Source organism: Callionymus lyra, chromosome 10 (assembly GCF_982586985.1).
Source record: "Callionymus lyra chromosome 10, fCalLyr1.hap1.1, whole genome shotgun sequence".
Lineage (NCBI taxonomy): Eukaryota > Metazoa > Chordata > Actinopteri > Syngnathiformes > Callionymidae > Callionymus > Callionymus lyra.
The window spans coordinates 17672064-17682298 of record NC_141827.1 but is presented as its reverse complement, the minus strand read 5'-3'; the positions used below and the strand labels follow the sequence as shown (position 1 = coordinate 17682298).

Genomic DNA, 10235 nt, shown 5'->3' with positions numbered 1-10235 from the left:
GAAAGTCACTGAGTGTAGCCAATTGCACTTAAATTTCAAGTAGCATAATCAGATTCCCAGAGCGGGAATCGAACCCGGGCCGGGTTGTATTAAGTTTAAAGTGGCAAAATCAGATTCCCTGACCGGGAATCGAACCCCGGCCACGGCAGTGAAAGCGCCGGATCCTAACCACTAGACCATCAGGGATGACTGTGTTTAGTTATCAGAAAGTCAATAAATGTACCCAATTAACTGAATGTTTACATTTTTAAGAGATATGTATTAAGTTTAAAGTGGCAAAATCAGATTCCCTGACCGGGAATCGAACCCGGGCCACGGCGGTGAGAGCGCCGGATCCTAACCACTAGACCATCAGGGATGCTGTGTATGTTTCTTCGTTAGAAAGTCACTAAGCGTTTCCGATTGCCTGAATTTTTAAATTTCAAAAATGATATGCAGTTAAGTTTTAAGTGGCAGAATCAGACCGCGAATCAGAACTGGGCCAAGGCAGCGAGAGCTCCAGATCCCAATGAGTGTAGCCAATTGCACTTAAGTTTCAAGTAGCATAATCAGATTCCCAGACCGGGAATCGAACCCGGGCCACGGCGGTGAAAGCGCCGGATCCTAACCACTAGACCATCAGGGATGACTGTGTTTAGGTATTTGAAAGTCAGTAAGTGTATCCAATTAACTGAATGTTTACATTTTTAAGAGATATGTATTAAGTTTAAAGTGGCAAAATCAGATTCCCTGACCGGGAATCGAACCTGGGCCACGGCGGTGAGAGCGCCGGATCCTAACCACTAGACCATCAGGGATGCTGTGTATGTTTCTTTGTTAGAAAGTCACTAAGCGTTTCCGATTGCCTGAATTTTTACATTTCAAAAATGATATGCAGTTAAGTTTTAAGTGGCAGAATCAGACCGCGAATCAAAACTGGGCCAGGGCAGCGAGAGTGCCAGATTCCAACAGCTAGAACATCATTAACGCTCTGACTGATAGTTTTGGGTGTTAGAAAGTCACTGAGTGTAGCCAATTGCACTTAAGTTTCAAGTAGCATAATCAGATTCCCAGACCGGGAATCGAACCCAGGCCACGGCGGTGAAAGCGCCGGATCCTAACCACTAGACCATCAGGGATGACTGTGTTTAGGTATTTGAAAGTCAGTAAGTGTATCCAATTAACTGAATGTTTACATTTTTAAGAGATATGTATTAAGTTTAAAGTGGCAAAATCAGATTCCCTGACCGGGAATCGAACCCGGGCCACGGCGGTGAGAGCGCCGGATCCTAACCACTAGACCATCAGGGATGCTGTGTATGTTTCTTTGTTAGAAAGTCACTAAGCGTTTCCGATTGCCTGAATTTTTAAATTTCAAAAATGATATGCAGTTAAGTTTTAAGTGGCAGAATCAGACCGCGAATCAAAACTGGGCCAGGGCAGCGAGAGTGCCAGATTCCAACAGCTAGAACATAATTAATGCTCTGACTGATAGTTTTGGGTGTTAGAAAGTCACTGAGTGTAGCCAATTGCACTTAAGTTTCAAGTAGCATAATCAGATTCCCAGACCGGGAATCGAACCCGGGCCACGGCGGTGAAAGCGCCGGATCCTAACCACTAGACCATCAGGGATGACTGTGTTTAGTTATCAGAAAGTCAATAAATGTACCCAATTAACTGAATGGTTACATTTTTAAGAGATATGTATTAAGTTTAAAGTGGCAAAATCAGATTCCCTGACCGGGAATCGAACCCGGGCCACGGCGGTGAGAGCGCCGGATCCTAACCACTAGACCATCAGGGATGCTGTGTATGTTTCTTTGTTAGAAAGTCACTAAGCGTTTCCGATTGCCTGAATTTTTAAATTTCAAAAATGATATGCAGTTAAGTTTTAAGTGGCAGAATCAGACCGCGAATCAAAACTGGGCCAGGGCAGCGAGAGTGCCAGATTCCAACAGCTAGAACATCATTAATGCTCTGACTGATAGTTTTGGGTGTTAGAAAGTCACTGAGTGTAGCCAATTGCACTTAAATTTCAAGTAGCATAATCAGATTCCCAGAGCGGGAATCGAACCCGGGCCGGGTTGTATTAAGTTTAAAGTGGCAAAATCAGATTCCCTGACCGGGAATCGAACCCCGGCCACGGCGGTGAAAGCGCCGGATCCTAACCACTAGACCATCAGGGATGACTGTGTTTAGTTATCAGAAAGTCAATAAATGTACCCAATTAACTGAATGTTTACATTTTTAAGAGATATGTATTAAGTTTAAAGTGGCAAAATCAGATTCCCTGACCGGGAATCGAACCCGGGCCACGGCGGTGAGAGCGCCGGATCCTAACCACTAGACCATCAGGGATGCTGTGTATGTTTCTTTGTTAGAAAGTCACTAAGCGTTTCCGATTGCCTGAATTTTTAAATTTCAAAAATGATATGCAGTTAAGTTTTAAGTGGCAGAATCAGACCGCGAATCAGAACTGGGCCAAGGCAGCGAGAGCTCCAGATCCCAATGAGTGTAGCCAATTGCACTTAAGTTTCAAGTAGCATAATCAGATTCCCAGACCGGGAATCGAACCCGGGCCACGGCGGTGAAAGCGCCGGATCCTAACCACTAGACCATCAGGGATGCTGTGTATGTTTCTTTGTTAGAAAGTCACTAAGCGTTTCCGATTGCCTGAATTTTTAAATTTCAAAAATGATATGCAGTTAAGTTTTAAGTGGCAGAATCAGACCGCAAATCAAAACTGGGCCAGGGCAGCGAGAGTGCCAGATTCCAACAGCTAGAACATCATTAATGCTCTGACTGATAGTTTTGGGTGTTAGAAAGTCACTGAGTGTAGCCAATTGCACTTAAGTTTCAAGTAGCATAATCAGATTCCCAGACCTGGAATCAAACCCGGGCCACGGCGGTGAGAGCGCCGGATCCTAACCACTAGACCATCAGGGATGCTGTGTATGTTTCTTTGTTAGAAAGTCACTAAGCGTTTCCGATTGCCTGAATTTTTAAATTTCAAAAATGATATGCAGTTAAGTTTTAAGTGGCAGAATCACACCGCGAATCAGAACTGGGCCAAGGCAGTGAGAGCTCCAGATCCCAATGAGTGTAGCCAATTGCACTTAAGTTTCAAGTAGCATAATCAGATTCCCAGACCGGGAATCGAACAAGGGCCACGGCGGTGAAAGCGTCGGATCCTAACCACTAGACCATCAGGGATGACTGTGTTTAGGTATTTGAAAGTCAGTAAGTGTATCCAATTAACTGAATGTTTACATTTTTAAGAGATATGTATTAAGTTTAAAGTGGCAAAATCAGATTCCCTGACCGGGAATCGAACCCGGGCCACGGCGGTGAGAGCGCCGGATCCTAACCACTAGACCATCAGGGATGCTGTGTTTGTTTCTTTGTTAGAAAGTCACTAAGCGTTTCCGATTGCCTGAATTTTAAATTTCAAAAATGGTATGCAGTTAAGTTTTAAGTGGCAGAATCAGACTGCGAATCAGAACTGGGCCAAGGCAGTGAGAGCGCCAGATTCCAACAGCTAGAACATCATTAATGCTCTGACTGATAGTTTTGGGTGTTAGAAAGTCACTGAGTGTAGCCAATTGCACTTAAGTTTCAAGTAGCATAATCAGATTCCCAGACCGGGAATCGAACCCGGGCCACGGCGGTGAGAGCGCCGGATCCTAACCACTAGACCATCAGGGATGACTGTGTTTAGCTATCAGAAAGTCAGTAAATGTACCAAATTAACTGAATGTTTACATTTTTAAGAGATATGTATTAAGTTTAAAGTGGCAAAATCAGATTCCCTGACCGGGAATCGAACCCGGGCCACGGCGGTGAGAGCGCCGGATCCTAACCACTAGACCATCAGGGATGCTGTGTATGTTTCTTTGTTAGAAAGTCACTAATCGTTTCCGATTGCCTGAATTTTTAAATTTCAAAAATGATATGCAGTTAAGTTTTAAGTGGCAGAATCAGACCGCGAATCAAAACTGGGCCAGGGCAGCGAGAGTGCCAGATTCCAACAGCTAGAACATCATTAATGCTCTGACTGATAGTTTTGGGTGTTAGAAAGTCACTGAGTGTAGCCAATTGCACTTAAATTTCAAGTAGCATAATCAGATTCCCAGAGCGGGAATCGAACCCGGGCCGGGTTGTATTAAGTTTAAAGTGGCAAAATCAGATTCCCTGACCGGGAATCGAACCCCGGCCACGGCAGTGAAAGCGCCGGATCCTAACCACTAGACCATCAGGGATGACTGTGTTTAGTTATCAGAAAGTCAATAAATGTACCCAATTAACTGAATGTTTACATTTTTAAGAGATATGTATTAAGTTTAAAGTGGCAAAATCAGATTCCCTGACCGGGAATCGAACCCGGGCCACGGCGGTGAGAGCGCCGGATCCTAACCACTAGACCATCAGGGATGCTGTGTATGTTTCTTCGTTAGAAAGTCACTAAGCGTTTCCGATTGCCTGAATTTTTAAATTTCAAAAATGATATGCAGTTAAGTTTTAAGTGGCAGAATCAGACCGCGAATCAGAACTGGGCCAAGGCAGCGAGAGCTCCAGATCCCAATGAGTGTAGCCAATTGCACTTAAGTTTCAAGTAGCATAATCAGATTCCCAGACCGGGAATCGAACCCGGGCCACGGCGGTGAAAGCGCCGGATCCTAACCACTAGACCATCAGGGATGACTGTGTTTAGGTATTTGAAAGTCAGTAAGTGTATCCAATTAACTGAATGTTTACATTTTTAAGAGATATGTATTAAGTTTAAAGTGGCAAAATCAGATTCCCTGACCGGGAATCGAACCCGGGCCACGGCGGTGAGAGCGCCGGATCCTAAACACTAGACCATCAGGGATGCTGTGTATGTTTCTTTGTTAGAAAGTCACTAAGCGTTTCCGATTGCCTGAATTTTTACATTTCAAAAATGATATGCAGTTAAGTTTTAAGTGGCAGAATCAGACCGCGAATCAAAACTGGGCCAGGGCAGCGAGAGTGCCAGATTCCAACAGCTAGAACATCATTAACACTCTGACTGATAGTTTTGGGTGTTAGAAAGTCACTGAGTGTAGCCAATTGCACTTAAGTTTCAAGTAGCATAATCAGATTCCCAGACCGGGAATCGAACCCAGGCCACGGCGGTGAAAGCGCCGGATCCTAACCACTAGACCATCAGGGATGACTGTGTTTAGCTATCAGAAAGTCAGTAAATGTACCAAATTAACTGAATGTTTACATTTTTAAGAGATATGTATTAAGTTTAAAGTGGCAAAATCAGATTCCCTGACCGGGAATCGAACCCGGGCCACGGCGGTGAGAGCGCCGGATCCTAACCACTAGACCATCAGGGATGCTGTGTATGTTTCTTTGTTAGAAAGTCACTAAGCGTTTCCGATTGCCTGAATTTTTAAATTTCAAAAATGATATGCAGTTAAGTTTTAAGTGGCAGAATCAGACCGCGAATCAAAACTGGGCCAGGGCAGCGAGAGTGCCAGATTCCAACAGCTAGAACATAATTAATGCTCTGACTGATAGTTTTGGGTGTTAGAAAGTCACTGAGTGTAGCCAATTGCACTTAAGTTTCAAGTAGCATAATCAGATTCCCAGACCGGGAATCGAACCCGGGCCACGGCGGTGAAAGCGCCGGATCCTAACCACTAGACCATCAGGGATGACTGTGTTTAGTTATCAGAAAGTCAATAAATGTACCCAATTAACTGAATGGTTACATTTTTAAGAGATATGTATTAAGTTTAAAGTGGCAAAATCAGATTCCCTGACCGGGAATCGAACCCGGGCCACGGCGGTGAGAGCGCCGGATCCTAACCACTAGACCATCAGGGATGCTGTGTATGTTTCTTTGTTAGAAAGTCACTAAGCGTTTCCGATTGCCTGAATTTTTAAATTTCAAAAATGATATGCAGTTAAGTTTTAAGTGGCAGAATCAGACCGCGAATCAAAACTGGGCCAGGGCAGCGAGAGTGCCAGATTCCAACAGCTAGAACATCATTAATGCTCTGACTGATAGTTTTGGGTGTTAGAAAGTCACTGAGTGTAGCCAATTGCACTTAAATTTCAAGTAGCATAATCAGATTCCCAGAGCGGGAATCGAACCCGGGCCGGGTTGTATTAAGTTTAAAGTGGCAAAATCAGATTCCCTGACCGGGAATCGAACCCCGGCCACGGCGGTGAAAGCGCCGGATCCTAACCACTAGACCATCAGGGATGACTGTGTTTAGTTATCAGAAAGTCAATAAATGTACCCAATTAACTGAATGTTTACATTTTTAAGAGATATGTATTAAGTTTAAAGTGGCAAAATCAGATTCCCTGACCGGGAATCGAACCCGGGCCACGGCGGTGAGAGCGCCGGATCCTAACCACTAGACCATCAGGGATGCTGTGTATGTTTCTTTGTTAGAAAGTCACTAAGCGTTTCCGATTGCCTGAATTTTTAAATTTCAAAAATGATATGCAGTTAAGTTTTAAGTGGCAGAATCAGACCGCGAATCAGAACTGGGCCAAGGCAGCGAGAGCTCCAGATCCCAATGAGTGTAGCCAATTGCACTTAAGTTTCAAGTAGCATAATCAGATTCCCAGACCGGGAATCGAACCCGGGCCACGGCGGTGAAAGCGCCGGATCCTAACCACTAGACCATCAGGGATGCTGTGTATGTTTCTTTGTTAGAAAGTCACTAAGCGTTTCCGATTGCCTGAATTTTTAAATTTCAAAAATGATATGCAGTTAAGTTTTAAGTGGCAGAATCAGACCGCAAATCAAAACTGGGCCAGGGCAGCGAGAGTGCCAGATTCCAACAGCTAGAACATCATTAATGCTCTGACTGATAGTTTTGGGTGTTAGAAAGTCACTGAGTGTAGCCAATTGCACTTAAGTTTCAAGTAGCATAATCAGATTCCCAGACCTGGAATCAAACCCGGGCCACGGCGGTGAGAGCGCCGGATCCTAACCACTAGACCATCAGGGATGCTGTGTATGTTTCTTTGTTAGAAAGTCACTAAGCGTTTCCGATTGCCTGAATTTTTAAATTTCAAAAATGATATGCAGTTAAGTTTTAAGTGGCAGAATCACACCGCGAATCAGAACTGGGCCAAGGCAGTGAGAGCTCCAGATCCCAATGAGTGTAGCCAATTGCACTTAAGTTTCAAGTAGCATAATCAGATTCCCAGACCGGGAATCGAACAAGGGCCACGGCGGTGAAAGCGCCGGATCCTAACCACTAGACCATCAGGGATGACTGTGTTTAGTTATCAGAAAGTCAATAAATGTACCCAATTAACTGAATGGTTACATTTTTAAGAGATATGTATTAAGTTTAAAGTGGCAAAATCAGATTCCCTGACCGGGAATCGAACCCGGGCCACGGCGGTGAGAGCGCCGGATCCTAACCACTAGACCATCAGGGATGCTGTGTATGTTTCTTTGTTAGAAAGTCACTAAGCGTTTCCGATTGCCTGAATTTTAAATTTCAAAAATGGTATGCAGTTAAGTTTTAAGTGGCAGAATCAGACTGCAAATCAGAACTGGGCCAAGGCAGTGAGAGCGCCAGATTCCAACAGCTAGAACATCATTAATGCTCTGACTGATAGTTTTGGGTGTTAGAAAGTCACTGAGTGTAGCCAATTGCACTTAAGTTTCAAGTAGCATAATCAGATTCCCAGACCGGGAATCGAACCCGGGCCACGGCGGTGAGAGCGCCGGATCCTAACCACTAGACCATCAGGGATGACTGTGTTTAGCTATCAGAAAGTCAGTAAATGTACCAAATTAACTGAATGTTTACATTTTTAAGAGATATGTATTAAGTTTAAAGTGGCAAAATCAGATTCCCTGACCGGGAATCGAACCCGGGCCATGGCGGTGAGAGCGCCGGATCCTAACCACTAGACCATCAGGGATGCTGTGTTTAGGTATTTGAAAGTCAGTAAGTGTATCCAAATAACTGAATGTTTACATTTTTAAGAGATATGTATTAAGTTTAAAGTGGCAAAATCAGATTCCCTGACCGGGAATCGAACCCGGGCCACGGCGGTGAGAGCGCCGGATCCTAACCACTAGACCATCAGGGATGACTGTGTTTAGCTATCAGAAAGTCAGTAAATGTACCAAATTAACTGAATGTTTACATTTTTAAGAGATATGTATTAAGTTTAAAGTGGCAAAATCAGATTCCCTGACCGGGAATCGAACCCGGGCCACGGCGGTGAGAGCGCCGGATCCTAACCACTAGACCATCAGGGATGCTGTGTATGTTTCTTTGTTAGAAAGTCACTAAGCGTTTCCGATTGCCTGAATTTTTAAATTTCAAAAATGATATGCAGTTAAGTTTTAAGTGGCAGAATCAGACCGCGAATCAGAACTGGGCCAAGGCAGTGAGAGCTCCAGATCCCAATGAGTGTAGCCAATTGCACTTAAGTTTCAAGTAGCATAATCAGATTCCCAGACCGGGAATCGAACAAGGGCCACGGCGGTGAAAGCGCCGGATCCTAACCGCTAGACCATCAGGGATGACTGTGTTTAGGTATTTGAAAGTCAGTAAGTGTATCCAATTAACTGAATGTTTACATTTTTAAGAGATATGTATTAAGTTTAAAGTGGCAAAATCAGATACCCTGACCGGGAATGGAACCCGGGCCACGGCGGTGAGAGCGCCGGATCCTAACCACTAGACCATCAGGGATGCTGTGTATGTTTCTTTGTTAGAAAGTCACTAAGCGTTTCCGATTGCCTGAATTTTTACATTTCAAAAATGATATGCAGTTAAGTTTTAAGTGGCAGAATCAGACCGCGAATCAAAACTGGGCCAGGGCAGCGAGAGTGCCAGATTCCAACAGCTAGAACATCATTAACGCTCTGACTGATAGTTTTGGGTGTTAGAAAGTCACTGAGTGTAGCCAATTGCACTTAAGTTTCAAGTAGCATAATCAGATTCCCAGACCGGGAATCGAACCCAGGCCACGGCGGTGAAAGCGCCGGATCCTAACCACTAGACCATCAGGGATGACTGTGTTTAGGTATTTGAAAGTCAGTAAGTGTATCCAATTAACTGAATGTTTACATTTTTAAGAGATATGTATTAAGTTTAAAGTGGCAAAATCAGATTCCCTGACCGGGAATCGAACCCGGGCCACGGCGGTGAGAGCGCCGGATCCTAACCACTAGACCATCAGGGATGCTGTGTTTGTTTCTTTGTTAGAAAGTCACTAAGCGTTTCCGATTGCCTGAATTTTAAATTTCAAAAATGGTATGCAGTTAAGTTTTAAGTGGCAGAATCAGACTGCGAATCAGAACTGGGCCAAGGCAGTGAGAGTGCCAGATTCCAACAGCTAGAACATCATTAATGCTCTGACTGATAGTTTTGGGTGTTAGAAAGTCACTGAGTGTAGCCAATTGCACTTAAGTTTCAAGTAGCATAATCAGATTCCCAGACCGGGAATCGAACCCGGGCCACGGCGGTGAGAGCGCCGGATCCTAACCACTAGACCATCAGGGATGACTGTGTTTAGCTATCAGAAAGTCAGTAAATGTACCAAATTAACTGAATGTTTACATTTTTAAGAGATATGTATTAAGTTTAAAGTGGCAAAATCAGATTCCCTGACCGGGAATCGAACCCGGGCCACGGCGGTGAGAGCGCCGGATCCTAACCACTAGACCATCAGGGATGCTGTGTATGTTTCTTTGTTAGAAAGTCACTAAGCGTTTCCGATTGCCTGAATTTTTAAATTTCAAAAATGATATGCAGTTAAGTTTTAAGTGGCAGAATCAGACCGCGAATCAAAACTGGGCCAGGGCAGCGAGAGTGCCAGATTCCAACAGCTAGAACATAATTAATGCTCTGACTGATAGTTTTGGGTGTTAGAAAGTCACTGAGTGTAGCCAATTGCACTTAAGTTTCAAGTAGCATAATCAGATTCCCAGACCGGGAATCGAACCCGGGCCACGGTGGTGAAAGCGCCGGATCCTAACCACTAGACCATCAGGGATGACTGTGTTTAGTTATCAGAAAGTCAATAAATGTACCCAATTAACTGAATGGTTACATTTTTAAGAGATATGTATTAAGTTTAAAGTGGCAAAATCAGATTCCCTGACCGGGAATCGAACCCGGGCCACGGCGGTGAGAGCGCCGGATCCTAACCACTAGACCATCAGGGATGCTGTGTATGTTTCTTTGTTAGAAAGTCACTAAGCGTTTCCGATTGCCTGAATTTTTAAATTTCAA

The 10235-nt window shown here is 44.2% G+C and overlaps 2 protein-coding genes and 37 non-coding genes across 40 annotated transcripts in view; 1 reads left to right on the top strand and 38 right to left on the bottom strand.

The window, feature by feature from the left end:
- The window catches only part of zbtb40 (zinc finger and BTB domain containing 40), a 390649-nt gene that overhangs the window by 197003 nt on the left and 183411 nt on the right, over window positions 1–10235 (bottom strand). The gene's annotated exons all lie outside the window — the stretch shown is intronic.
- fgd5a (FYVE, RhoGEF and PH domain containing 5a) overlaps window positions 1–10235 on the top strand; it is an 89758-nt gene that overhangs the window by 47838 nt on the left and 31685 nt on the right. The gene's annotated exons all lie outside the window — the stretch shown is intronic.
- trnae-uuc (transfer RNA glutamic acid (anticodon UUC)) lies at window positions 115–186 on the bottom strand. Its single transcript has one exon. It is a non-coding gene; the product is annotated as a tRNA-Glu (tRNA).
- On the bottom strand, window positions 287–358 carry trnae-cuc (transfer RNA glutamic acid (anticodon CUC)). The gene has a single exon. It is a non-coding gene; the product is annotated as a tRNA-Glu (tRNA).
- On the bottom strand, window positions 554–625 carry trnae-uuc (transfer RNA glutamic acid (anticodon UUC)). The gene has a single exon. It is a non-coding gene; the product is annotated as a tRNA-Glu (tRNA).
- On the bottom strand, window positions 726–797 carry trnae-cuc (transfer RNA glutamic acid (anticodon CUC)). The gene has a single exon. It is a non-coding gene; the product is annotated as a tRNA-Glu (tRNA).
- trnae-uuc (transfer RNA glutamic acid (anticodon UUC)) lies at window positions 1047–1118 on the bottom strand. The gene has a single exon. It is a non-coding gene; the product is annotated as a tRNA-Glu (tRNA).
- trnae-cuc (transfer RNA glutamic acid (anticodon CUC)) lies at window positions 1219–1290 on the bottom strand. Its single transcript has one exon. It is a non-coding gene; the product is annotated as a tRNA-Glu (tRNA).
- On the bottom strand, window positions 1540–1611 carry trnae-uuc (transfer RNA glutamic acid (anticodon UUC)). Its single transcript has one exon. It is a non-coding gene; the product is annotated as a tRNA-Glu (tRNA).
- On the bottom strand, window positions 1712–1783 carry trnae-cuc (transfer RNA glutamic acid (anticodon CUC)). The gene has a single exon. It is a non-coding gene; the product is annotated as a tRNA-Glu (tRNA).
- On the bottom strand, window positions 2094–2165 carry trnae-uuc (transfer RNA glutamic acid (anticodon UUC)). The gene has a single exon. It is a non-coding gene; the product is annotated as a tRNA-Glu (tRNA).
- On the bottom strand, window positions 2266–2337 carry trnae-cuc (transfer RNA glutamic acid (anticodon CUC)). The gene has a single exon. It is a non-coding gene; the product is annotated as a tRNA-Glu (tRNA).
- trnae-uuc (transfer RNA glutamic acid (anticodon UUC)) lies at window positions 2533–2604 on the bottom strand. Its single transcript has one exon. It is a non-coding gene; the product is annotated as a tRNA-Glu (tRNA).
- trnae-cuc (transfer RNA glutamic acid (anticodon CUC)) lies at window positions 3293–3364 on the bottom strand. The gene has a single exon. It is a non-coding gene; the product is annotated as a tRNA-Glu (tRNA).
- trnae-cuc (transfer RNA glutamic acid (anticodon CUC)) lies at window positions 3613–3684 on the bottom strand. Its single transcript has one exon. It is a non-coding gene; the product is annotated as a tRNA-Glu (tRNA).
- On the bottom strand, window positions 3785–3856 carry trnae-cuc (transfer RNA glutamic acid (anticodon CUC)). The gene has a single exon. It is a non-coding gene; the product is annotated as a tRNA-Glu (tRNA).
- On the bottom strand, window positions 4167–4238 carry trnae-uuc (transfer RNA glutamic acid (anticodon UUC)). The gene has a single exon. It is a non-coding gene; the product is annotated as a tRNA-Glu (tRNA).
- Window positions 4339–4410, bottom strand: trnae-cuc (transfer RNA glutamic acid (anticodon CUC)). The gene has a single exon. It is a non-coding gene; the product is annotated as a tRNA-Glu (tRNA).
- On the bottom strand, window positions 4606–4677 carry trnae-uuc (transfer RNA glutamic acid (anticodon UUC)). Its single transcript has one exon. It is a non-coding gene; the product is annotated as a tRNA-Glu (tRNA).
- Window positions 4778–4849, bottom strand: trnae-cuc (transfer RNA glutamic acid (anticodon CUC)). The gene has a single exon. It is a non-coding gene; the product is annotated as a tRNA-Glu (tRNA).
- trnae-uuc (transfer RNA glutamic acid (anticodon UUC)) lies at window positions 5099–5170 on the bottom strand. Its single transcript has one exon. It is a non-coding gene; the product is annotated as a tRNA-Glu (tRNA).
- On the bottom strand, window positions 5271–5342 carry trnae-cuc (transfer RNA glutamic acid (anticodon CUC)). Its single transcript has one exon. It is a non-coding gene; the product is annotated as a tRNA-Glu (tRNA).
- trnae-uuc (transfer RNA glutamic acid (anticodon UUC)) lies at window positions 5592–5663 on the bottom strand. The gene has a single exon. It is a non-coding gene; the product is annotated as a tRNA-Glu (tRNA).
- trnae-cuc (transfer RNA glutamic acid (anticodon CUC)) lies at window positions 5764–5835 on the bottom strand. Its single transcript has one exon. It is a non-coding gene; the product is annotated as a tRNA-Glu (tRNA).
- On the bottom strand, window positions 6146–6217 carry trnae-uuc (transfer RNA glutamic acid (anticodon UUC)). The gene has a single exon. It is a non-coding gene; the product is annotated as a tRNA-Glu (tRNA).
- On the bottom strand, window positions 6318–6389 carry trnae-cuc (transfer RNA glutamic acid (anticodon CUC)). Its single transcript has one exon. It is a non-coding gene; the product is annotated as a tRNA-Glu (tRNA).
- Window positions 6585–6656, bottom strand: trnae-uuc (transfer RNA glutamic acid (anticodon UUC)). The gene has a single exon. It is a non-coding gene; the product is annotated as a tRNA-Glu (tRNA).
- On the bottom strand, window positions 7345–7416 carry trnae-cuc (transfer RNA glutamic acid (anticodon CUC)). Its single transcript has one exon. It is a non-coding gene; the product is annotated as a tRNA-Glu (tRNA).
- Window positions 7665–7736, bottom strand: trnae-cuc (transfer RNA glutamic acid (anticodon CUC)). Its single transcript has one exon. It is a non-coding gene; the product is annotated as a tRNA-Glu (tRNA).
- Window positions 7837–7908, bottom strand: trnae-cuc (transfer RNA glutamic acid (anticodon CUC)). The gene has a single exon. It is a non-coding gene; the product is annotated as a tRNA-Glu (tRNA).
- On the bottom strand, window positions 8008–8079 carry trnae-cuc (transfer RNA glutamic acid (anticodon CUC)). The gene has a single exon. It is a non-coding gene; the product is annotated as a tRNA-Glu (tRNA).
- On the bottom strand, window positions 8180–8251 carry trnae-cuc (transfer RNA glutamic acid (anticodon CUC)). The gene has a single exon. It is a non-coding gene; the product is annotated as a tRNA-Glu (tRNA).
- On the bottom strand, window positions 8619–8690 carry trnae-cuc (transfer RNA glutamic acid (anticodon CUC)). The gene has a single exon. It is a non-coding gene; the product is annotated as a tRNA-Glu (tRNA).
- Window positions 8940–9011, bottom strand: trnae-uuc (transfer RNA glutamic acid (anticodon UUC)). The gene has a single exon. It is a non-coding gene; the product is annotated as a tRNA-Glu (tRNA).
- Window positions 9112–9183, bottom strand: trnae-cuc (transfer RNA glutamic acid (anticodon CUC)). Its single transcript has one exon. It is a non-coding gene; the product is annotated as a tRNA-Glu (tRNA).
- Window positions 9432–9503, bottom strand: trnae-cuc (transfer RNA glutamic acid (anticodon CUC)). The gene has a single exon. It is a non-coding gene; the product is annotated as a tRNA-Glu (tRNA).
- trnae-cuc (transfer RNA glutamic acid (anticodon CUC)) lies at window positions 9604–9675 on the bottom strand. The gene has a single exon. It is a non-coding gene; the product is annotated as a tRNA-Glu (tRNA).
- trnae-uuc (transfer RNA glutamic acid (anticodon UUC)) lies at window positions 9925–9996 on the bottom strand. The gene has a single exon. It is a non-coding gene; the product is annotated as a tRNA-Glu (tRNA).
- Window positions 10097–10168, bottom strand: trnae-cuc (transfer RNA glutamic acid (anticodon CUC)). Its single transcript has one exon. It is a non-coding gene; the product is annotated as a tRNA-Glu (tRNA).